This window comes from Armigeres subalbatus, chromosome 1 (genome assembly GCF_024139115.2).
Source record: "Armigeres subalbatus isolate Guangzhou_Male chromosome 1, GZ_Asu_2, whole genome shotgun sequence".
Taxonomy (NCBI): domain Eukaryota; kingdom Metazoa; phylum Arthropoda; class Insecta; order Diptera; family Culicidae; genus Armigeres; species Armigeres subalbatus.
The window spans coordinates 92,154,036-92,179,744 of record NC_085139.1 but is presented as its reverse complement, the minus strand read 5'-3'; the positions used below and the strand labels follow the sequence as shown (position 1 = coordinate 92,179,744).

At 44.9% G+C, this 25,709-nt stretch overlaps 1 protein-coding gene and 1 long non-coding RNA gene across 3 annotated transcripts in view; one reads left to right on the top strand and one right to left on the bottom strand.

Annotated features, from left to right (window-relative positions):
* Nucleotides 1-25,709, top strand: part of LOC134202397 (transcriptional activator cubitus interruptus) — a 392,836-nt gene that overhangs the window by 70,821 nt on the left and 296,306 nt on the right. The gene's annotated exons all lie outside the window — the stretch shown is intronic.
* Nucleotides 2,336-24,007, bottom strand: LOC134223325 (uncharacterized). The gene is made up of 3 exons (XR_009982540.1): nt 23,845-24,007; nt 23,262-23,550; nt 2,336-2,419 (listed from the first exon to the last, which is right to left on the bottom strand). It is a non-coding gene; the product is annotated as an uncharacterized LOC134223325 (long non-coding RNA).

Sequence of the window (25,709 nt, the reverse complement as noted above, 5' to 3'; positions counted from 1 at the left end):
TGTCGAACGTCACCTACTCTATCTGATTCGGTCCACATCCCAACTTTCCTTGCATCTATTTAGTCACCTACTCTATCTGATTCGGCCCACATCGTACGACTTTATGTCGTTATTCACCACCATCATCAATTACTGTCAAATAAATTCCAACGCTTGCTTCAATAAAGCCATTTTATGCCGCGCTGCAATTTCGGCAGTTTCCAATCAGAAAAACCCTCTCGCTCGATGTTCTTCGGGTGGTTGAACCCCTTCTTTGCTCCATAACAGGGCATCCCATAAAACCACATTATTGGACCCCACGGGCGTCCGAGGGGTCCAATCAAGAAATAAAAAACAACACCCAAACTACTACCCAATAAAATAATTACCGACACTTGTTTCTGCATTTCACTTGCGTTGTCGGCGGGGTGCGAAAGGATACAACGAAGGGGCGGTGGCGGCCGGCATGGTGATCCTCGCGAGATGGCCCATCAGGTCGCCATATTTTTTGCGGCTTGTCAAAAAGTGCTTGTAAACATCGCGTGCTTGTACCCGGGTAAAAATGCGTGCACACCTTTCTTCAGTGTCGGTTGGGGGACCTCTTTTTACGTTTTTATCTTTCAATGGAACACACTCACGCGGAGAAAATGTAGATGGTTATATTGCCATTAACCTTTTCATCAATCTTCCTCTACTCGGAGTTCCGAGTCGTCGACTTCGGTAGCCCGTCATCGTTGTCGCCGGATAGCTAGGGTCCAGTTTTTCTCCAACAACACAACTGAGGACCACAGGAATCAGAGAGCTGATTTAAATTCAAAATTCCAATTAAAATAATTGAGCCATCATTTCGCGTCATCCAGCTGGTCGCCACACCGGTGCGATTATAGGACGAGCGATGCGGCCCCGATGATGATTATGTTGTTGACGAAAGATAAAAAAAAAATCTTGTTCGCTCGAACGGGATTCGAACTACTGCTGAATGTCATTAATCGTAGCCTACTTCGCTGTCAAGTAGGCTGCACAATCGGCTCGTCGATGAAGTAGAGCGCTTTTACGCGCATTCTCGAAAAATATAATTAAGTCATTAAATTCAGCTTTATGTTGTTCATCGAGATGGCTTTCTGTAGTTGCTTTTACTGCCGCAGTGAACGAGCAGGCAAATGAGGGTCGCTTGTTGCGTTTTTTGGACCACGCCAGCCACTACTGGAGCACTCGGGCTGTGGCTTTAGGGCATCAGAAAAGAAATCATATCTTGTGAGATCTCGCCAAATGCTTGGCACTTTTTTTGCGAGCATTTGCGTCTCTCTTCCGTTTCGCCGCCTCCTGCAGCGCAGCATCCGTCCAGGAGCAAGGTGATGGTGGTGCTTGTTTTTGCACTTGCGTTTCGCGACGTGGCGGCCATCATTGTTTTGCTCGCCGTTTGCTCCAGCTTCATCATTTTCTGTGCGCCCGTTCGGACCCAAACTCCTTTTCCTGTTTTTTTTTGCCTCGTTTCGTTCGAGCGCGATCGTTCGTCTTCTTGTTGTTGCCCTTCACGCACGCTAGTCGCTGGGCTTGATACGGTTAATGGGGACCATCCGGGGGGTTCAGTCCAAAGTGCCTACACCTAGAAGAGCCGCTGCTACCCTCTTGGCCCGTTGCATTTATATCGATTTTATAATTTAATTGAAATGTTCAATCTTGTAGTAAGATAATTAACGTTTTTATCGTTCAACTGTCAAGCCTGGTTGGACTAGTAAACGAGATGAGACAGCTTTTCGCCTGCTTTGTTTTTGTTTTGTTTTCAGCGTTGCGTCTGAACCCGCGGCAGCCAGTCCCTTGTCCGTCGAGAGATGGCGTGAAAGATTTACGTTGTCGAAGGAGCAGTTTCGGTTAATTGAGGTTATGTTTTCCGGTAAATGCTTAGTTTTTGCCCTGATACGGAGTTTGTTTAATTCACACCGAACTAGAAGGTAACAGACTGACAGACTGTCTTGATTTGAAAGTACAACGGCCTTCCATCTTATGATGCTGGAATCAAACCTGCTCGTTCGTGCCACCTCTGCCATGGGCTACGGCGATCGTTCATGTTTCTAAACTTTCTTTCCGGCCACAATGACAGGAAATGTGATTCCAAATAGCCGAAAAAAAAAGAACACACCAAAACGAGCCGCGGGATGACAAATGAATCCGACGAACTAGATTAGATTTATGTGTTTGTTTTCACACTGTCGTATGCTGCCAGCGAGCAGTGGTTCGAATTCTTTGGATGTTAATTTCCGTTTCGGATCAGGTCGCATGCTGCCGTAGGGGCCAGCGCGCACATGTCAGAACCGTGTCGTCGAATCGAAATAGATTTATTTCGGCGATGTGCTTTCCGGTTAGCAATGTGGTGCGATTCGTAAGTATACTTTTCCGAAGGGAATGACAGGTTCATCGGCTGAGGTGAACAGACACAGAACTGCAATACAGAGAATAAGGTTATCATAAAAAAAAATCATTTTTATATTCCTGGCCAACACTATTTTTTAAACTTTGGTTTATATTAACTGAGCAGTTGCAACAATGGTTGGTTAATGGTGTTCCACATTATGAATGTGGGAGATAATGATTTGAAAAATGTATTGGAGGTAACCACTTCCCTTCGATGGGACTCGAACCCACGACCCTCAGTACTCCTTCCAATACATTTTTCAAATCATTATCTCCCACATAATGTACATATTCACATATGAGTTTTCGGAACATTGTAAATTAATGTCCAAGTCGGGTGGTCTAATCCCCGGAATATAGGGAATTAACTTTGATTGAACTGGTTAATGGTGTCAATAGCTGAACATAATGAAAGAGATCCTCCCCTATCACTTAACGATGGATTGGAAATATGCTGAAGAAATTACATTATCGAAAGGTATTCTGTTTTGCGAAATAATGAAAAGATGACGATCGTAGCAGAGAAGGGGATGATATTAGTGATTCACTATCTTATAAGTTGACGGGAGAGGAAATCGATCGTATATCAGAAGTACTCGAGCCTGAATCAAACTTCTAAAGTGAATGAATTGAAGAAGCATTACGGAAATGGGCAATTGAACAAAATATTAGCCATCAAGCCATAATAGGTCTCCTGTGAGTTATAAAAACTAATATCGAGCTAATGATCTGCCTCCGATCCACGAATATTGCTGGCAACTCCTCAAAATACTAGTGATTTCGACGTACCTGGTGGAAGATACTGGCATCAAGGCTTGGGGGTTTGTCTGAACAACCGTTTCAAGTACATTTTGGAGGACACTTATATTAGGTTTAACGTCAACATGGATGAAATCCAATTCATAAAAGTTGAAAAGACCAATCCTTTGCAATGTGTACGGTATGTCACAAATTGACCGTTCCCGACAAATTTGCAGCTTGTCTCAATCGATTCTTTAGCATATTTAAAGTCAACTTTGACAAAGAACACATATTTTTTGAAGCCTCCAACTATTTCAAAAATTGAAAACAAAAACCGAAATAGTGCTGCACTTGTGAACTGGCCTGAAAAATTCACCCGATGTTCGTTCAAAATTGAGCAAATGTTAGGTCATTTTTGAAAAACAGCAATTTTTGATTTTTTGTTTTAAATTTAAAAATAGGGGCAATGACGGCTTTGGCAGGTTTTGTTCTATTATTGGCAGGGGTTTTTTTTATGACTGACTAGGCTCAAATTTAGCCTAAACATTCTTTGCATATCAAAGAATATTGTGGCCAAATTTCATAAAATTTGGTCGACAAAAACCCCCCTGCCAATAATAGAACAAAACCTGCCAAAGCCGTCTTTCCCCCTACTTAGAGCCGTAAAAAATATGGAGACAATAAAACGAGATACGATTTTTTACGGGAAAGGTCAATTAAGTCTATGGTTATTAAAATTTTCCATGAAAAAAAAAACAAACCATTGGGTGTCACCTCGTACTTATCACCTTTCATTGATGAACTCCTTCCGTTAATGGAGAAATCACAGACAAACAGACATAACACATTCAACATTCAATCATCAAATTTATCGTCGTAAAGACACTAACGACATCTGTTGTTTTCACTAACGTAAAACTCGAGCAAATCCGATGTGCGCGCCATGAGTGATCTATTTGCCAACTAATGATTTTTTTAACCAGTAAATCAGTGAATGATAAGAATTTCTCGAGTGTTATAACTGTTAGTCTATGGAGACATGGGCGTAGCCAGGATTTCGAGAAGGGGGCCAACTTTTGGTCTTCCAAATCGTAATTTTATAGTAGTTTTATAAAACACATGAATATTAACACATGAAACCAAATCCAAACCAAATCGAAACAATAATGATTGAAACAATAATGGATTTGAAAATGCGTGATTTATTGCTCATAAGATATTTTAAAATAAAGTGAGAAAAATATTAACGAACTTAGTATTCAGAAAGAATATTAAATTGGCTATAACAATTATTATAAAAATCCTGCATTCTTCCATAAGCTTAAGAAAACTAGAACCATACATCTGAATTTCTAAACAAATCTCGCTTAACTTTTCAAAAGGACCTAAGTAGCATTTTTCATGAATTAATTTGAATAGCGCAATCAATAGCTTTCATTTTGTTCTGTTGATTGCGCTATTCAAATTAATTCATGAAAAAATGTTTGAAAAGTTAAGCGAGAAATCCTCTCTGAAATAATATTTATTATAAAATAGGCAGAAAAATCAATATGCAAGCTTTATTCAGGAATTCCTTCGACAATTGCTCCTGGCATTCTATCCGAAATTCTATCAGGGATTCTTTAGGAATGCCTTCAGCAACTTCTTCGGCAGTGTCTTCAGGAATTCCACCATAAATTTTGCCGGGAATTGATCCGAACATTCCACCATTATTTACTTTAAGAAAATCTTCCCAAACTTCTTTATAAGTTCTGCAGAATTCCCTGCAATAATTCAAATAATTTTAAATAAGAATAAGATTATTCCGTGGAAATTCCGCAGAAACCATTCCTAAGAAATTCACGAAAAATCTTCGAATTTCTTGTGTAAATTCCATAAAATTTTCCGCGAATTGTTTCGAATAATTTCTTGTGAAAATTTCAAAGAATTTCTCCAGGAATTCCACCGGAAATTTATACAGAAATTATACCGAAAATCAAATCAAAAATGGAATCTTCGGAGGAGTTCCTAGATTAATTCGCAATGAAATCCTGAAAGAATTCCGGTGGAAACTTCAAGATTTCCACTGGGAGATCCTCCAGGAGTTTCTCCGAAAATTCCTCCTGGAATTCTTCCAGGAGTTCCACCGGCATTTCCACCAAGAATTTCTCTAGGATTTCTTTCGAGAATTATTCCGGTAGTTCTATCGGCAGTTCCTCTGAAAATTCTTCCGGGAATTTCGGCGGAATGGGAATTTATTTAGGCTTCTTCAGGAATTTATATAGATTTGCCACCAGAAGCTCCTCCGACAATTTCTCTGCAAGCTCCTCAGGGAATTCTCCGGGAGGTCCTCTGATGATGATGATGGTCCAGCTACAAACCCCAACAAAGGTTTCAGCTAGACTAGATTTGTCTATAAGATGAATTCTCTTGTTTCCGAGAATGCTTCTGGTAGTTTCCCCGGGTTCGTTTGAAAATTCTCCCGGGAGATTCTTCAGATATTCTTCCAGAAAATTTCTTCGAGAGTTCCTCCGGAATTCCACCAGCAATTCATCCGGGAGTTTCTCCGGAAATTCCTCCGGGAGTTCCACCAGAAGCTACTCCAGGAAATTATTCAGGCTTTTTCAGGAAATCATTTAGACTTTCTTCAGAAATTAAGCTGGAAATTCCTCGAAGTTCTTCCGATAGTTTCTTTGGGAGCTCATCCGGGAGGTCCTCTAGGAATTATTCTAGGAGTTCCTCCTGAAATTCCTCCGGGAGCTCTTACAGGAGATCTTACGGGAGCTCCTCCGGCAGTTCCTTCTGGAATTCCTCCAGGAGATCCACCAGCAGTTTCTACGAGAATCCTCCGGGAGTTTCACCTACAGTTTCTCCGGGTGTTTCTCTGAAAAGGAACTCCCGGAGGGACTCCCAGAGTAATTTCCGGAGGAACTCCCGGGGGATTTTCTATAGGAATTTCCGGAGAAATTATCAGAGGAATCAAAGGCTAACTCTTGTAAGAACTCTAGGATGAACTCCCAAAGGAACTTCCGTAAGAATTCCAGGAGGAACTCCTGGAAGAATTCTTAAGAGAACCTCCCGGAGGAATTCCCGTAAGAGCTCCCAGAGAAATTCTCCGAAAAACTTCTGGAGGAATTTGTAGATAAATGCCTAAAGAAATGCTAAATAAATTCCTGGAAGAAAGCCTGATTGAATTCCCGAAGGAACTACTGGTGGAACTTCAGAGGAACATCCGGTGGAATACCCTAGAGGAAGAGAAAAAATATTTCTGAAGGAACTTCCAAAATTCCATTTCCCGTGCAACTCCTGCCAAATATCGTCCAGGAATTCCTTGTAAAGTTCCTGGAGGTATTACCGGAGAATTTCTTGGAAAAACTCCTGGAAGAACTCCCGGAGGAACTCCCATAAGCACTTCCGGAGGAATTCCCACATGGAAGTCCTGAAATAATTCTTAGAGAAGTTCCTAAAGGAATTTCCGAAAAAATATCTGAAGGAATTCCCAGAAAAATACCAGGAGGAATTAATGCAGAAATTCCCAGATGAAATCCAGAAAGTATTCCCAGATTAATTGCTGAAGAAAATCTCTGCGGATGCATGCCTGAAGCAAATGCCGGATTCTTCCTGAAGAGAGAATAGCCGAAGAAATATCTAGAAGTAAATCTTGGAGAGAAGAAAAGATATCTTCAAGGAATTTCCTCGTGAATTTCCTAAAAACAATTAGTGGGGGGTTTCTAGATAAGGAGGAATTACAATTACATGAGAAGAATTTTCGAACGATTTTCAGAGGTATTTGTGGATAACTTTCCGGAGGAATTTAGAAGTTCCCATGGGAGCTTCTAGAAGGATTTAAAGGAGAATTTTTGAGCCCGAAATGTTTCGAGTTGTTTTGAACTTTCATATATTATAGATACTGAATGTCCTAATAAGTTTTGGGAATTTTTTGAATTTCAACCACCTATTTCTGTATATGATTGGATTGTAAAGTGCACATGTTTGAGGGAATTCATTTCAGTACCCGTTCAATCTTTCCACAATTTAGGGGGGCGACGGCCCCCTGGGCTGCGCCCATGTATGGAGAAATGTTTGATAATACAGTGAACTCTCTCTAACTCAATGTTCTGTAACTCGATATCTTCTCTTACTCGATGAAATTCAAAGTCCCTTAAATTTGGCATACTGCGTTACCTCCGTAAGTCGATACCTCCCTTACTCGATATTCTTCAAATCGAAGTAATTTCCCAAAGCATTTTCACCTCGCTAGAGGTGAAACTCAGAGGAGAGAAACTCTGTTCCAAAAAAGCCAGTTCGTTCTAGAGCAAAGGTCAACTCCAATGTACCACGATCAACATGATCCACTCGTACAACGTACGCAGTTCTCAGGCAATGAGACAATCTGCATTCTCAACCGGAGTCAACTGGCGGCGTGCCAAGCGGTCCCGAAGGAACTTCCAGACTCCAACGGAAACCCAGAGGACTGGCCTCTATTTTTTCGGTTTTTCAACAGCTCTACTCAAATGTGCAGATACTCAAACGAAGAAAACATGCTTCGTCTTCGGAAATGTTTGAAAGGGAGGGCATTAGAAGCAGTTAGATGCCGTTTACTGCATCCATCCAACGTTGTCGGAGTGATATCAACTCTAAAGATGCTGTACCGCAGATCAGAAACGATTGCTCGAGATGGTAGTCAACTTTGCACTAACCGTAGAGAATTTGGTCGCGACGATTCAAGCCTGTGGAGGAATGATTTCGTGTACAACGCTTCGTTGCGATACGAATTAGTGGAACGTCTTCCGTCGTCTTTGAAGCTCGATTGGGCAAAATATTCCAGAAATACACCAAATCCGAATTTGCTAGACTTCAGCACCTGGATGTACTGGTCAGCGGAGGATACCAGTGCGGTTATGGCCTCGTGCAGCAATGATAGGCTTAGAGTCAACAAAAAAGATGGCTTCCTGAACGTACATTCAGAGGCAAGCCAAACAATTAGCAGGCAGCTCACTGCACCACCGCAGAACAAGCAATTGCTTTCCAGTGAGTGGACAAAACAGTGTCCAATCTATAAAGGTACTTGCTAGAACATTGCGAAATGTAAGCGCTATTAAGAATTCAGCTACGATTCGAAGTGGGCCGCCGTACGTGAGTGCAAATTATGCCGAAAATGTTTGCGAAAGCACAACGGTTCGTGTAGACAGCAGAAGGCGTGCGGCACGAATGGTTGCACTTATCTACATCACCCTCTTCTTCATGGCTCCGAAAGACAACAAGCAAATGCGTCAACAACGGCAACAGAAAATTCCGGGGCAACGGAGGCAACCCAACAGAGCTGCAACATCCACCAGAGCCAGTCTAAACTTCTCTTCCGGATTCTACCAGTGATTCTCCATGGACCAGCAAATGCCGTAGAAACCTACGCGTTTATCGATGATGGTTCCGAACTTTCCATCATGGAGCAAAATCTGGCGGAAGAATTAGGCGTGAAAGGACCAAGAACACCCTTGTGCCTGAAGTGGACTGGAGGTTCACAGCGTTTGGAAAATTCTTCACAAAGGGTAAGCCTTCCTAGGATTCTAATAGGACTTGACAACCTCAACCTTGGCCATCCGCTGAAAAGCCAGGAAGGTCGGCCGCATGAGCCGATAGCCGTCAAAACACGACTCGGCTGGACCATTTATGGGAGTTGTGCACCCGACGACACGATCGTACATTCCGTAAACTTTCATTCCCTCCATGTTTGCCAGTGTAACCAGTACGTCGGAGAAAACCTTCATCAAGTAGTGAAAGACTTCTTCTCGCTTGACAGCCTTGGGATTGTTATCCCGAACAAACTTCCTCAATCGCAGGAGTCTTTTACGAAATACCGATCTGGGCGATACGAGTCTGGACTTCTTTGGAAGTACGACAAAATCCGACATCCAGATAGCAGAATGATGGCACTGAAGAGATGGGACTGTCTAGAACGAAGAATGAGAAACGACAAAATATTAGCGGATGCGGTTAAAGCGGAGATAGAGGATCACGTAGAAAAAGGTTATATCCGGAAGCCGTCGGACAAAGAGGTTAAAGCAGAGCGTTCTCGAGTATGGTATCTACCAATATTCCCAGTAGTGAGCCCGAACAAACCCGGAAAAACCAGACTCGTTTGGGATGCCGCAGCCACCGTACATGGGGTTTCCCTGAACAGTGTACTGCTCAAAGGGCCAGACCTGCTGACTTCACTGCTGTCGGTGCTTATTCAGTTCCGGGAATACAAGATTGCAGTCTGTGGTGACATCAGGGAAATGTATCACCAGGTTCATATACGTGAAGCTGATCAGCACTGTCAGCGGTTCTTTTGGAAAGACAACGCAACTGACGTAGACCCAAACACCTACATCGTACAGGTCATGACGTTTGGAGCCTGCTGCTCACCGAGTACCGCGCAGTATGTAAAAAACCTGCACGCACGCAAATTCCAACAAGATAACCCGGCAGCCGTTGAAGCAATCATCAAGCGACACTACGTCGATGATATGCTTTTGAGTGTCGAGGATGAGGGAGAAGCAATTCAGCTTACACTAGATGTACGAAAAATACATGCATCGGCTGGATTCGAAATCCGAAACTGGACATCTAATTCTCCCACTGTACTGGAGCAGTTGGGCGAACCTTCATCAGCCTAGAAAACCCGGTTGAAAAGATTCTCGGAATGTGGTGGAACACAGCTTCAGATCAATTTACGTTTAAGATCTCGAACCGCATGCACGAAACTCTTCTTTTGGGAAGCCGTCGGCCGACGAAGTCCTGCGAACACTGATGATGGTCTTCGACCCGCTGGGCCTTATTGGCCACTTTCTGATGATTCTGAAGACACTCCTTCAAGAAATATGGCGCTCCTCAATCGGATGGGACGAGAAAATTAACGATCAACATTTTGAAAACTTGGTGTGAAGCTCTTCCTGGAATAACAAAACTCCAAATTCCTCGATGCTATCGTTCATCAACGCCAGGCCATCTGCGAGTTGTGGCGCCTGCCTAGGATGTGGTGGGGTTTGCCAGTGGGCCCTGTTAAACCTCTATAAAAAGCTACATGTATCCGCAAGTAGGCTCCGCCAAAGCGACCGTGTGCCGCTCAAAGCGCACAAGCCCAAGTCCTGGTGTTAGGTGGGACGCTAAACAGCCCTGACACGACGGCCCTCCGGCGAGACAGGAGGTTTGCGCAGGCCCAATAAGCCGCATGGAAAACCAATAATTACGAACAATATAAGAGATAATGCGACTCGATATAATCGGCAAAGACCTAGGCGACGAATAAAGGATCACGATTGGAAGCTTGGAACATGGAACTGCAAGTCGCTAGGTTTCGCAGGTTGCGACAGGATGATCTACGATGAATTACATCCCCGCAACTTCGACGTCGTGGCGCTGCAGGAGATTTGCTGGACAGGACAGAAAGTGTGGAAATGCGGGCATCGGGCGGCTACCTTCTACCAAAGCTGTGGCACCACCAACGAGCTGGGAACCGGCTTCATAGTGCTGGGTAAGATGCGCCAACGCGTGATTGGGTGGCAGCCAACCAACGCAAGGATGTGCAAGCTGAGGATTAAAGGCCGTTTCTTCAACTATAGCATCATCAACGTGCACTGCCTACACGAAGGGAGACCCGACGACGAGAAAGAAGCGTTCTATGCACAGCTGGAGCAGACATACGATGGATGCCCACTGCGGGACGTGGATGAGAAGGTGCGCATGTACGGCAGGGCCGTACTCAACAATGCCTGTACTCAAAACTCTCGACGGTGTACAACACGCGTCGAAGTCGGACGCCGCGGCTTAACATTAGACGGCTACAAGACGGTAGACTAGCCCAAGGATACGCGCAGCAGCTGGAAGTGGCACTCCCAACCGAAGAGCAGCTAGGCGCAGCGTCTCGTGAAGATGGCTGGAGAGATATTCGAACCGCCATTGGTAGCACCGCAACCGCTGCACTTGGCACGGTGCCCCCAGATCAGAGAAACGACTGGTATGACGGCGAATGTGAGCAGTTAGTGGAAGAGAAGAATGCAGCATGGGCGAGATTGCTGCAACACTGCACGAGGCCGAACGAGGCACGATATAAACGGGCACGTAACAGACAAAACTTGATTTTCCGGAGGAAAAAGCGCCAGCCGTAAAATCGAGACCGCGAAGAAACGGAGCAACTGTACCATAAACGGGAACCTTCTTACGAACGAGCGCGAGTTGATCCAAAGGTGGCGGCAGCACTACGAAGAACACCTGAATGGCGATATGGCAGACGAAAATGGCGGTATGGTGATGGACTTGGGAGAACGCGCGCAGGACATATTTTTACCGGCTCCGGATCTCCAGGAAATCCAGGAGGAGATTGGCCGGCTGAAGAACAACAAAGCCCCTGGGGTTGACCAACTACCAGGAGAGCTATTTAAACACGGTGGTGAGGCACTGGCTAGAGCGCTGCACTGGGTAATTACCAAGATTGGCAGGCTGCAGTTTTGCCGCAGGAGTGGATGGAAGGTGTTGTGTCTCCCATCTACAAAAAGGGCGATTGTAGCAACTACTGCGCAATCACATAGCTGAATGCCGCCTACAAAGAACTTTCCCAAATGTTATGCCGTCGACTAGTACCAATTGCAAGCGAGTTCGTGAGGTAGTACCAGGCGGATTTTATGGGCGAACGCTCCACCACGGACCAGGTGTTCGCCATTCGCCAAGTACTGCAGGAATACAGCGAATACAACGTACCCTGCCCACACATCATCTATTCATCGACTTCAAAGCCGCATATGATACAATCGATCGGGACCAGCTATGGCAGCTAATGCACGAACACGGATTTCCGGATAAACTGACACGGTTGATCAAAGCGACGATGGATCGGGTGATATACGTAGTTCGAGTTTCAGGGGCATTCTCGAGTCCCTTCGAAACGCGCAGGCGATGGTCTTGCGTGTCTGCTATTCAACATCGCTTTGGAAGGGGTGATACGAAGAGCAGGGATTAACACGAGTGGTACAATTTTCAATTCAAGCTATTTTCAAGTCCGTCAAGCTATTTTGCTTCGCCGACGACATAGATATTATGACACGTAACTTTGAGAAGATGGAGGAAGCCTACATCAGACTGAAGAGGAAAGCTAAGCGGATCGGACTAGCCATCAAAACGTCGAAGACGAAGTAATAATAGAAAGAGGTTCAAGAGAAGACAATGTGAGCCACCCACCGCGAGTTTGCATCGGTGGTGACGAATTCGTGTACTTGGGCTCACTGGTGACTGCCGAAAATGATACCAGCAGAGAAATTCGGAGACGCAGGGCTGAAAATTGTACGTACTTTGGACTCCGCAAGACGCTCCGAACGAATAGAGTTCGCCGCCGTACGAAACTGATAATCTTCAAAACGCTCATTAGACCGGTAGTCCTCTACGGACACGAGACCTGGACAATGCTCGTGGAGGACCAACGCGCACTGGGAGTTTTCGAAAGGAAAGTGCTGCGTACCATCTATGGTGGGGTGCAGATGGTGGACGATACGTGGAGGAGGCGAATGAACCACGAGTTGCATGAGCTGCTGGGAGAACCATCCACCGTTCATACCGCGAAAATCGGATGACGGATCGGTGGGCCGGGCACGTAGCCAGAATGTCAGACAGTAACCCGGTGAAAATGGTTCTTGACAACGATCCGACGGGCACAAGAGGCAAATGGATCGATCAGGTGGAAGATGATTCTCCGGACCCTCCGTAGACTGCGTGGTTGGCGACGTGTATCCATGGACCGAGCCGAATGGAGAAGACTCTTATATGCCGCACAGGCCACTTCGGCCTTAGTCTGATTAAATAAATAATAAATATACCAAAAATAGATTAGGACCCAATTGGCACAAGCGATATCCAATACATACGGAGCATATCACAGCTGGATCAAGCGTATCCCCGTCTGCCAACTCTTTTGCACCTGGTACAGGAATTTTACGATTCCGGGCATAGCCTGCAGGCGATCACCGCCTAATCGACCGATCTCTCCTTGATGGAACACCCCAGCAGCGATCGGCCGCTGATGTCTTTATCTTTTCACCTTCAATTATGGGTGTTCACAAGGCTGTTGTTGCCGGCTGCCGGTCGGTGCCGGTAGATCCGAAATGGAATTGGATTGTATCAAGAAAAGAGGGGAAAAAACCTGCTCATCATGCTGTGATAATCAAATCACATACACTTCCAATCCAACAACAATAACAACAACGACAGCACAAAGGTCTGACTGGGCGCGATGTGAAAATAGTAATTTCACCTAATATAATTACAATATAAATGATTTTCGCCTCATTCTTCCATCATCATCAGCGGGTCCGATCGATCGTACAAGTGGCTGTATCATCGCCGCCATCATCGTTGAGCACGCCACCAAGTCAGCAGCAGCGGAGGAACGTTGAAGAAAGAGAATTATTTCAAGGTGAGGAGAAAGGTGGGATCCCATGTGAGTAGCCGCGGGAAGAAAGGAACTGCGAATGCAGACACAAAAACCAACCGGGCCGAGATAAAATGTATATCGTCACTTAGTTCCAATCGTCTCAACCCCGAGGAGGATCGACTCGGCCGTTCGATCGATCGACTATTGATTTGATTGATTGATTTTCAGCATGAGTTGAAGGTTTCCCCGAGTTGTTGGGATACGAGAAGCTTGGGAGACTTGTGAGGGATCAACTACATTGTAGAAGTAGCATTGAAACGAGGTTTTTGTTCGCAAGGCTGCTTCCTGTTGATCTCCTTTGATAGTATAAATTGTATCGTTTCTTATAAATTCCATTTATGTCAACCTTGGGTATGGTAGTTAATTTGAAAAGGTCATTGAGTGTACTGTCTGTAGATCATGGCTATGATCACACGTCAGATCTAAACTCCGGCTTGCTCTGGATTTTATAATTAAATTACTTTTCAAGCGCTATCAGATTTCCAACGAACAAAAGTAAAAGCGTAAACAATGGCCAAAATCCGCAAAAGTAAATAAATTTGGAACCGTTGGAAGACGAATTGAGAGTCTAAATGGGTGCAATTTGTCAGAGGTAAACAAATCCGCCTGGCTTGAGACCGCATAATTTGCTGTCAACAAACAACCCACCTCGAGGGGTACGCATTCATCCAGCCAGTTCGTCAGTCTGTTTACCTCTGAATTACTACAACGGCAACTTAAATTTAAATATTTGGGTTGCAAATAAAAGTGAAACAATCCGGCGCAATTCGTGGCTGCAGAATGAGGGCGGAGTAAAGAAAGGTGGAAAACAAATGTTTCTACCACGGGAACATCTCGTCAGTCAACTCTCCGACTGCCTAGAATAAATAATAATTATGTGTTTATTTTATGGTGTTTGATTTGACTGCTGCAACACGGCTACCCAGGCCACAGGCCCACAACGGCAACAGACAATTTTTCGCTCTTTTTCCAGCTGGTCCGTTTTGTCGAGTTCGCTTCACTCGTTGGCTGGTTGGCACTCGACGAACGATGAGGTGTTTGTTTACTTTTGCGCAAACTTTGACAGCTCTGATGGCACTCGCTCAACCGACATCGTGGAAGAGGTGTGAGTTCAATATCAGGTTCAACTGTATAGGAACAGCACAGCAGTTGTAAAACAAACAAATTCAACTAATTAACAAGACAAAAGAACTGTCATCATCAGTGTCACCCCACCGTTGGTTGGTTAGGCTGCGAAAAAATGTAAACAACAATGGCCATGGCCCGTGGGATCCCAAGTAAGCTTTGACAAAAAAAACTGGTCTTTCGTTGAATAATAACGGGTGTGTGTACAATCGAACGAAAACAAAAGAAACGAACTCATCTTCTCAATCTGAGACCTTGAATCCAGCAGCAGCACCAGCGTTTGATTGATGCTCTGGCTATAAAGATGTTTGCCTTCGTTGCTTTTTTTCTACATCACGGATGGTTTTTCTTGTATTCCCATTCCTTATTCCATCAATGTCAGTTTGTTAGCCGGTTGGTTGGTGGCGAACGAACGATCGAACGTACCCGGTCGGGATGCACGGCAAGATTGAACAAATATTTAATCAAGAACGGCAGCAGAAGCCACGTTCGATGCATGGATGCAACAGTCAGGATGAACCCAAGTCAATTGATTCGTTCTGCGACGACCCCTTTTAGCGGATCATCAGAGGATGACAATCAACGGCGACATCGGAATGTTCGGTGATAATTGAAGCGGTGATGGTATCACGAGAGCGCCGATAACAAGTTAATCAAAATGTTGGGAAGATTGCAACAGTGTTGCCAGGTTGAGTGTTGATGACCTGTTGATTATTTCTGCAGCGCAGTGATATTCTTGGCTTACATGAGGTGATCCCAGTGTTATGAAATCGTATTAGAGAAAGATATCAGAAAAGGCAATGAAATCTCATCGGCATCGTGTTGTTTGGAGACAAACATGTTTCGAGTGACCTTCATAATGAATTTTAGGCAAAATATCGCTCGGAATGACAATCCGCAATATTCGCAACTACATTTGAGGAAACCTCTGTCAAAAACAAAAAAAAAGTTCCAAGCACAATTCGGCGTTTGGGCAATCCAGAAATGCAATATGATCATTTTTTTTAATTCAACAGAAGGTCTGTTTTTATCACATGTCATCCATTTTTTAAGCTCTTTCGCCCATTAGGCCTCACTGAGCTTACATCTATGCACCACAGCGCCTTTTTACTTCAATAGAAATCACCACGAAATTGCTACATGAATTTCGATCAACCATCATGGATTTCAAAAAGGCGTCAAAAATCGATTATCGAATTTTATTCATCGAGCACATTGCATGATTTTATTGCTGAGATCTCCACGAAATTGCCACTATCCTTAATTTTGGTCCGCCATCTTGGATTCCAAAACGAATGATGGACATCCATATTGAATGATTTTATTCACTGTCATACACCCAAAAAATCTGCACGTTCTTTCCACCTGAAAAAATACGTAGATTTTTTCCAGCTTTTCACGTAACTTTTACCTGATTTTCCGATAAAAATTTCATTCTACGTGAAAATCAGGTAAGTTCTACCTGAGTTTTGGATATAATTCACCGGACACGTAAGTTTCACCTGAATTTTCTGAAGCATTTGCAGCTACGTGTGCACGTAAAATGTACCTGAAAATTCAGGTGGAAACAACGTTTAAATTATTTGGAGTGTAAGACGAGTTTAGTATTTCTTCTTCTTCTTCTTATTGGCATTACATCCCCCACTGCGACATTGCCGCCTCGCTGCTTAGTTTTTAACCGCGAGGTTTCTCTGACACTGAAGACGACAGTTGAGGTTGAAATACGTATATGTAAAAGTAATACGAGGTGGTTGAAATAAATGGAATTGCATTAAAGTCGTCTTATGACATTGTAAACATTCCATTAAAAAAGAGCTAAATACTTTTCATGATTTTATTGCTCAAGTGCTGTGCACCGATTGAAAATTTATCGGCGGCTGTGTGACGCCGTTGGTAATCGATGGCTGCGTGGTTCGGCGTGAACTGATTTCAAGCATAAAAAATTCTCCGAAATTTCTTCGGATGTTCCTCATAGAGTTCGTTGGGAAGTTCATCAAGAAATGCCTTTGAACATTCCTCTGGGACGGCTGCTCTCAACTTTTTTTTTTGAGAGGTACCCCTTCGAACTTTTACATTAATTGAGGTACCCCCTATTTTTTGCTCTGAATGAAAAAAAGCGTAACTCATAACATATATGAAAAAATGGACCTGAAACCTAACGGGATTTATATTGGCTGAAATTTTCACCACTCCGTCAGTTTATAGATCAAGCTTCCTACAGGACTTTCATGACTATTGGAGCCTTCCGAGCCATTTGAATGGAGGCTTCCGGGCCTCTTGAAAGGAGGCTTCCGGGCCTCTTGAAATGAGGCTCCTGGGCCTCTTGGAAGGAGGCTTCCGAGCCTCTTGAAAGGAGGCTTGAGCCTCTTGAAAGGAGGCTTCTGAGCCTCTTGAAAGGAGGCTTCCAGGCCTCTTGAAAGGAGGCCTGAGCCTCTTGAAAGGAGGCTTTGAGCCTCTTGAAAGGAGGCTTCCGAGCCTCGTGAAAGGAGGCTTCGAGCCTCTTGAAAGGAGGAGGCTTCTGAGCCTCTTGAAAGGAGGCTTGAGCCTCTTGAAAGGAGGCTCTGAGCCTCTTGAAAGGAGGCTTGAGCCTCTTGAAAGGAGGCTTCTGAGCCTCTTGAAAGGAGGGCTTCCGAGGCCCTCTTGAAAGGAGGCTCGAGCCTCTTGAAAGGAGGCCTGAGGCCTCTTGAAGGAGGCTTCTGAGCCTCTTGAAAGGAGGCTTCTGAGGCCTCTTGAAAGGAGGCTTCTGAGCCTCTTGAAAGGAGGCTGGGCCTCTTGAAAGGAGGCTTCTGAGCCTCTTGAAAGGGAGGCTTCTGAGGCCTCTTGAAAGGAGGCTTCTGGAGCCTCTTGAAAGGAGGCTTCTGAGCCTCTTGAAAGGAGGCTTGAGCCTCTTGAAAGGAGGCTTCCGGGCCTCTTGAAAGGGAGGCTTCTGAGCCTCTTGAAAGGAGGCTCTGAGCCTCTTGAAAGGAGGCCTGAGCCTCTTGAAAGGGAGGCTTCTGAGCCTCTTGAAAGGAGGCCTGAGCCTCTTGAAGGAGGCTTCTGGAGCCTCTGAAAGGAGGCTTGGAGCCTCTTGAAAGGAGGCTTGAGCCTCTTGAAAGGAGGCTTTGAGGCCTCTTGAAAGGAGGCTTCCAGGCCTCTTGAAAGGAGGCTTCTGAGCCTCTTGAAAGGAGGCTTGAGGCCTCTTGAAAGGAGGCTTGAGCCTCTTGAAAGGAGGCTTCTGAGCCTCTTGAAAGGAGGCTTCCGAGGCCTCTTGAAGGAGGCTTGAGCCTCTTGAAAGGAGGCCTGAGGCCTCTTGAAAGGAGGCTTCTGAGCCTCTTGAAGGAGGCTTCTGGAGCCTCTTGAAAGGAGGCTCTGAGGCCTCTTGAAAGGAGGCTTCTGAGCCTCTTGAAAGGAGGCTTCTGAGCCTCTTGAAAGGGAGGCTGAGGCCTCTTGAAAGGAGGCTTCTGAGCCTCTTGAAATGAGGCTTGAGCCTCTTGAAAGGAGGCCGAGCCTCTTGAAAGGAGGCTTCTGAGCCTCTTGAAAGAAGGCCTGAGCCTCTTGAAAGGAGACTTGAGCCTCTTGAAAGGAGGCTTCTGAGGCCTCTTGAAAGGGAGGCCTGAGCCTCTTGAAAGGAGGCCTGAGCCTCTTGAAACAGGCTTCAGGGCCTCTTGAAAGGAGGCTTCCTGAGCCTCTTGAAAGGAGGCCTGAGCCTCTTGAAAGGAGGCTTCCAGGCCTCTTGAAAGGAGACTTGAGCCTCTTGAAAGGAGACCTGAGCCTCTTGAAAGGAGGCTTCCGAGCCTCTTGAAAGGAGGCTTCCGGGTCTCTTAAAAGGAAGCTTCAGAGCGTCTTGAAAGATAGATTCAGAGTCTCTTGAAAGGAGGCTTCCGAGCCTCTTGAAAGGAGGCTTCCGAGCCTCTTGAAAGGAGGCTTCCGAGCCTCTTGAAAGGAGGCTTCCGAGCCTCTTGAAAAGAGGCCTGAGCCTCTTGAAAGGAGGCTTCTGAGGCCTCTTGAAAGGAGGCTTTGAGCCTCTTGAAAGGAGGCTTCTGAGCCTCTTGAAAGGAGGCTTCTGAGCCTCTTGAAAGGAGGCTTCTGAGCCTCTTGAAAGGAGGCTTCTGAGCCTCTTGAAAGGAGGCTTCTGAGCCTCTTGAAAGGAGGCTTCTGAGCCTCTTGAAAGGAGGCTTCTGAGCCTCTTGAAAGGAGGCTTCCTGAGCCTCTTGAAAGGAGGCTTCTGAGCCTCTTGAAAGGAGGCTGAGCCTCTTGAAAGAAGGCTTCTGAGCCTCTTGAAAGGAGGCCTGAGCCTCTTGAAAGGAGGCTTCCGAGCCTCTTGAAAGGAGGCTCTGAGCCTCTTGAAAGGAGGCTTCCTGAGCCTCTTGAAAGGAGGCTTCTGAGCCTCTTGAAAGGAGGCTCTGAGCCTCTTGAAAGGAGGCTTCCGGGCCTCTTGAAAGGAGGCTTCCAAGCCTTTTGAAAGGAGGCTTCCAAGACTTTTGATAGGAGGCTTCCAAGCCTCTTGAAAGGAGGCTTCCGAGCCTCTTGAAAGGAGGCTTCCGAGCCTCTTGAAAGGAGGCTTCCGAGCCTCTTGAAAGGAGGCTTCCAAGCCTCTTGAAAACAGGCTTCCGGGCCTCTTGAAAGGAGGCTTCCGGGCCTCATGAAAGCAGGCTTCCTGGCCTCTTGAAAGGATGCTCCGAGCCTCTTGAAAGGAGGCTTTAGGGCCTCTTGAAAGGAGGCTTCCGGGCCTCTTGAAAGGAGGCTTCCAGGCCTTATGAAAGGGGGCTTCCGAGCCTCTTGAAAGGAGGCTCCGGGCCTCTTGAAAGGAGGCTCCGGGCCTCTTGAAAGGATGCTCCGAGCCTCTTGAAAGGAGGCTTTAGGGCCTCTTGAAAATAGGCTTCCGGGTCTCTTAAAACTAAGCTTCAGAACGTCTTGAAAGATAGATTCAGACTTTCTTGAAAGGAGGCTTCCAAAACTCTTGAAAGGAGGCTTCCGCATCTTCCAACCCTCGTGCACAGAAGCAACTGAGCTTTTCGAGAAAACTTCATTCCTCTCAAATAGTGGCTTCCGGACCTTTCGACTCAATATTTTAGTTCGGAAGCATATTCTTAACATATTATTCAACATTTTGTTTCGATCAAGTAGATTGCATTGAAATTTTCATTCGACGTTTTTTTTTTGCTTTTGATCTGTTGTCCACAGCCCACAAGCCAGGGGTACACCCAGGTTGAGAACCGCTGCTCTAGGAATATCTTCGGGAGTTCCTCCTGGAACTTCTCCGGAAGTTTCTTAAGAAGCTCCTGCAGGAGTTTATCAAGAAATTCCCCCAGGAATTCTTCTGTAAGTTCCTGTAGGAATTTCTTCGAAAGGTCTTCCTGGAATTCCTCAGAAAGTTCCTCCAAGAATTCTTCCCGAAGGAAATCCTCCAAACATTCCTCCAAAAGTTCCTCTGGAATTTCCTCCAAGAGTTCCTCCAGGAATGCCTCCGGAAGTTCCTCAAAGAATTCCTCTGGAAGTTTCTCCAGGAATACCTCTGGAAGTTTCTTCAGGAATTCCTTCGGAAGTTCCTCCAGGAATTTCTTCGCAAGTTCCTCCATGAATTTTTCCGGAAGATCCTCCAGGAATTCCTCCGAAAGTTCCTCCAGAATTTTTTTTTTAGTTGGGAAGTTACTCCAGGAATTCTTCAGAAAGTTTTTCCAGGATTTCCTCGGAAAGGTATTTCCGGATTTCCTACAAAAGTTCAATCAAAATTCTTCCAGGAATTCCTTAGAAAGTTTCTTCAAGAATTTCTTCGGATTTTTTCTCCAGGAATTCTTTTAGAAGCTCCTCTGGAAGTTCGTCCGGAAATCCTGCAGCATTTCTTCGGAATGTCTTGAAGTAATTCTTTCGAACCCCTTTAAAACTTTCTGTAAAGTCCAGAAATTTCATAGGAACTTTTACCATGAATTCCTCCAGTAAGTTCATTTATTTATAGGGCTTGTCATAAGATCATTTTTACTTTCCTGGAGAAATTGTCGAAAAAAAATCTGAAAGAGTTGTTGAAAAAATTCGTATAGGAATTCCTGGTTTGAATTAGTGTAGTAATTTTTGGAAGATTTTTTGAAATAATTTCGGGTGGATTTCCGAATGGGTTCCTCAAAGGAATTACGGAATACGAGAGAATAAGGACAGGTGCGAGTACGGTCCTGTACCCTCTGTACAACCTGCTTAAAAACGATATGCCGTTCAGATGGACCAAACAGTGCGAAGATTCTTTCCGAATGGTGAAAATTCAGATGCAATCGGACAGCTGCCTTGTCCACTATTCACCTGAGCTGCCATTACTGCTTGCTATGGACGCTTCACCCTACGGGGTAGGGGCGATGCTGAGCCACGTGTATTCAGATGGATCTAAACGGCCGATCCAATTTGCTTCACAAACCTTGAATCGTGTGCAACAAAACTACATGCAGGTGGATAAAGAGGTATACGACATCATATTTGCTGTGAATAAGTTCTTCCAATACATCTACGGTCGGAAGTTCACCTTGCTTACCAACAATCAAGCTATCTCGAAGATCTTCGGAGAGCACGTCTACAGCACGAGCTTCATCTACGTCGATGCCTTCAGCAAATGGCCGGATGTCCAAATATGCAAATCAATCACTGCCGAAAGAACCGTCAACATGTGCCGTGAGATTTTCAGTAAGTTCGGCATTCCGTCAGTACTGGTGATGCAATCATGGAGTCCAGTTTACTTCGGAGGCTTTTCAGCAGTTTCTGAAAATGAATGCCAAGCTGAGAGATATGTGCAGATTATCAAACAAAAGTTGAAGGCATTGAAGTGCTCCAAGTCCCAGCTGAATCTGGAGCTATGCAACGTACTACTAACCTACCGTAAAATGATTCATCCATCAACCGGGAAGTCGCCGTCAATGCTCGTGTTCGGTTGACAAATCCGTTCGAGACTTGACCTGTTGTTGCCGAAAAATGAGCCTACAAGCAAAGCGGACATTGTCGTACGTCAGATCTTGGACGGCGATCGAGTGCGTGGCTTTTTATCTAGCAGCAAGTGGAAGTTTGGAAGAATTGTCGAGAAAGTTGGGAAGCTACGATATGCAGTGCGATTGGACGATGGACGAATTTGGGAACAGGGAGATCCGGTGGACCCTTCGAGGCGTGAGGTGTTCATTGAATGCTACGAGTCAACCAACCCTACTGTGTCTCTACTGCTGCCGAACCTGTTGCGGAGGCTACTGGTACAATACCGGTGGTTCCTAGCCGCCATTCCACAACGGAATCGAATCCTGCTCCTGTTTCGGAGAGTTCTTCGGCTACCGAGGCTAGCCAATCTGCTGTGTCGGAGTCTAAAACACCGTTACGACGATCCAGACGTGTGATCAAACCTCCTCAGAGATTGGATTTGTAAAATTGCTAAATATTGAAGTGTAATTCCTTTTTCTTACGAGGGGGAGAAGTGTTATATCCTAGTTCTATGTTATTCTTACCCTGCTACTATTATATACCTACCATTAAACCTACCTTGCTTGCGCATACCTTGAAAACTATAATCACATTGATCCGCGCGAGCAAGACGACTGTCAGAATATAACGGTACACAAGTGTAAAAACGTGTGAGCACGAGGTGCTGAAGAAATTTAATAAAGTGTATTTAAATAACTAATTAAAGTGTTTAACTGTTGTGAGCACATCACTCTCGGCCGTCACAACAGATATAATCGAGCCATTTTCTCCGGTTTATCGAGCCCCGGATAGTCGAGTCCGCCCTGTTTAGCTAAATTAGCTCAATGTTACTTCCAGTTATTGGTTGGTCGCCATCCAACAATTTCTGCATACTTGTAAATAGACAAATGTAATATAAACTTAACTGGAAATATGTATTTTGATAGGATAGAAACTTACCAGTAAAATGATCTTTTAACAAAATCTACAAACGCCATTAACCTAGTCCTTTAATAGCCATCGGCGTGGTAGAAAAATATTCGGCGGCGTGTAAAATTTGTATACGGCGGCGCTCCGATTATTTGTTGACTGAAGCGGCGGCGCTAGAAAATTATCGGCGGCGACGGCGTGGCGGTTCGCAGGTCTACATAGATCCCCACGAAATTGTCATTATCCTTAATTTTGGTCCGCCATCTTGGATTTCAAAATGGCGTCAAAAATCGATTATCGAATTCTATTCACCGATTTCGATTGATAGTTTTTCACTGTTAAAATAACGTTTAGGTGATAGAAAGTTGTGCGCATTAAAACAATGAGCTTTACATAAATATTCTGAAAGGACTTCTTGCGGTGTATGGAGGTACAGAGCTTAACTCTGCACCTGTTCAACTAGCTATTATAATTCTGGCCATAAAATATGACTTGTTCATAGTAATTAAGCAAACAATTGGCATAAAAGTCTTTATCCTTGGTGTATTATAAAGTGTTGACCCCCTGACCCACGAATTATGGCGAACGGTGCCACGAGGGACATCACCGCTATTGATCGGATCAAGTTGAAACACGCAAGTTTAAGTACCCTAAACCTCAATTCCAAACCGGGCTTAGCCTCACGCCACGTTCGCCCGATTTCACAGAGTTCGCACTCGCACGCACTTACCGAGGCCTCGTCTCGTCGTCATTGCTGTCGTCTTCCCATTCCGAAATGAAGCAATTACGCAAAGCCAATCCTCGCGTCTTTCTGATGTAAATGAAGCAATTTCCTTCCACTAGTACATATTATGTGGCACCGAATGCTGTCAAGTGAAGATCGAGTGCGCTTCGCCATCCAGCGGAGTGACATTTGCATATTTCTGAAAGCAAGTGCCTTGCCCCTCGAGCAAGGTTTCGGATTTTGTTCGCCGAGATCTGCAAAACAGATTTGGAAAGTCGTCCGTTGATGTGTCTTCCTGCAAAATAGGAAAAAAAACGTCATAATTTACGGAGCCTTCTGAGAAGCTGTGCGAGGCTGCTTAAGTTCGCAAGATGGATTGTCGTCTGTTGTTGACCAAACTTATTTGTGATTTTTTGACTCTCTTCCCGAAAAGTCATAGTTTTCTATTGTCTGGCCCTGGAAGCGAAGCAAAAAAGAGGAAAACATTGAAACAGAAGCGCATGTTTGTTCTGTTGTGTTATCGCTGCGATTTGGGATTCCGAAGGCACAAAACAAGAGCGAATCAGTGAACGATACATCTTTTACCTACCATTTGGGCTGTTTCCTGTCTTTTTTGACTCCCGGGCCCGGGTCCGCCTAAACCGCTCGCCTGCCATTGTCGAGAGAAATGGGAAACGTGTTAATTTTCGGACTATCCTGTGACTTTTTTTTGGCCGAGCACAAAAGGAATGTTGAACCTCTGTGATTTGTGATGGCCGAAGAATGACACATAGCTAGACGCTGGCGATAGAGCGCGATAGGTGCAATAAAAGGTCGTTTTCATGTTTCCACCTTATGGCGGCAGCGGCGGCGGCGGCGGCTGGCGATGTTCGGGTCATAAATTTTATCTTATGGGAGCCGAGGGCCTTCGACGAAGTCCCAATCTGTACGCGCGTTCCCAGCGACACAGAACCAGAATCCGATTTCGGGGTCCAGAAGGATTCCCCGTCGATTGTGGCACTCTGTCGTCCGGCGATAATAACAGAGCCGATGGACAACTTTTCGTTGCCAGAGTACCATTTAGGCGTCATAAATCTGTGTGCGTGTATGTAATCTTGGAAGGGTTCGAAAATTTCTTACCCAAAAGTCGGTTAATTGAGCCGGTGCGAAGCGAAGTTTCGGGCATGGCGATGGGGTTTGTTAGATCGCCAACGGCACCGGACGTGGTCGTCGATCATTCATTACTGGACATGATTTGCAGGTGATAAGTGCAAACCTGTCCGAATGTGATGGTGCAATTGAGTTGCGGACTTGGTTGGGTTGCCATGATGCAGTGGTAATTTGCCTCAGTTCACTTCAGTTCCTAGCAGATTTTTTTTCTTGAATTTATTGCACTCAATGTGGAATTATTCGGTAATTAAAAGCGCTCTCTTAAATATCCAGCGAGACAGTGCGGATTTTTAAAATCGATATTTGGATAATTACGAAACTACTTTATAATTAACACTTAAAATATATCTGAACTCAACAGTGCCAGCCTCTACATGCCTTGAAAGATAGATATGATTATTGTCAACAGCTTTGTGTTGCAATTTGAATGATGGGTAGCGGGCCAGAATATTAAAATTATTTGAATAATTCCGTATCAGATCTGCAAGCCTGATCCATCGTTTACTCTGAGTTTCGAAATCCCTCTTTCTCTGCTGGATGGTATTTATTTTTTATCGAACCCCAATAACTTCAAATGTTGTAGTTTTTACTTTGGCAACTGATTAGGCATTCCATTTAAACAAAAAAAAACATGTATTCGCTAGGTGTGGAGTCGCAATGATTATAATCAGACGAAGAAACAAATTCATCACATCATATGTGTTCCACAGGACGCCGTGGGTATACGGTGAACGTCAATTAGCATAAAAATTGTCTGGACAAAATGACAATTAGGTTTGAGAATAATTCAGAAGAATAATTAAAAAATTTAAATAAGTCTTTCTAAAACTAAAAAAAACCAAAGATTTTCAAAATTTCGAAAACAATCAGAAACAACAACCGCGCGCCGCTCCACCATCGCTGACGCCACTAACGCCGTCGAGCGGCAGCCTTTACGATGGGACGAAAAAATACCTTTAGTGATGCTGCCGCTCTGACCGCCGCTTCACCATCATCGTTGACAGCCGCCAACATCAACGCCATCGCTGCAGCAGCCGTTGCCGCTGGGATCGCTAACCGACGCCATTATCAGCTCTCCACCCGATGATCGCCTCCAATGCTGGCTACCGTGAATATTCGTACGAAAATGGCGCGCGCGCGAAACGTGGGTCTTTTTAAGCATAGAGAAAATTATGCGGTGGACTCCGCCCTAACAGTGAATCGAAATGCGCACCGGTAACGATAACGTTTACCAATGGGGCGTGGATAATAGTTTTACTTTATTGGATACTATTTCAGTTCGCACTAACGTCGCGCGCGGCATTC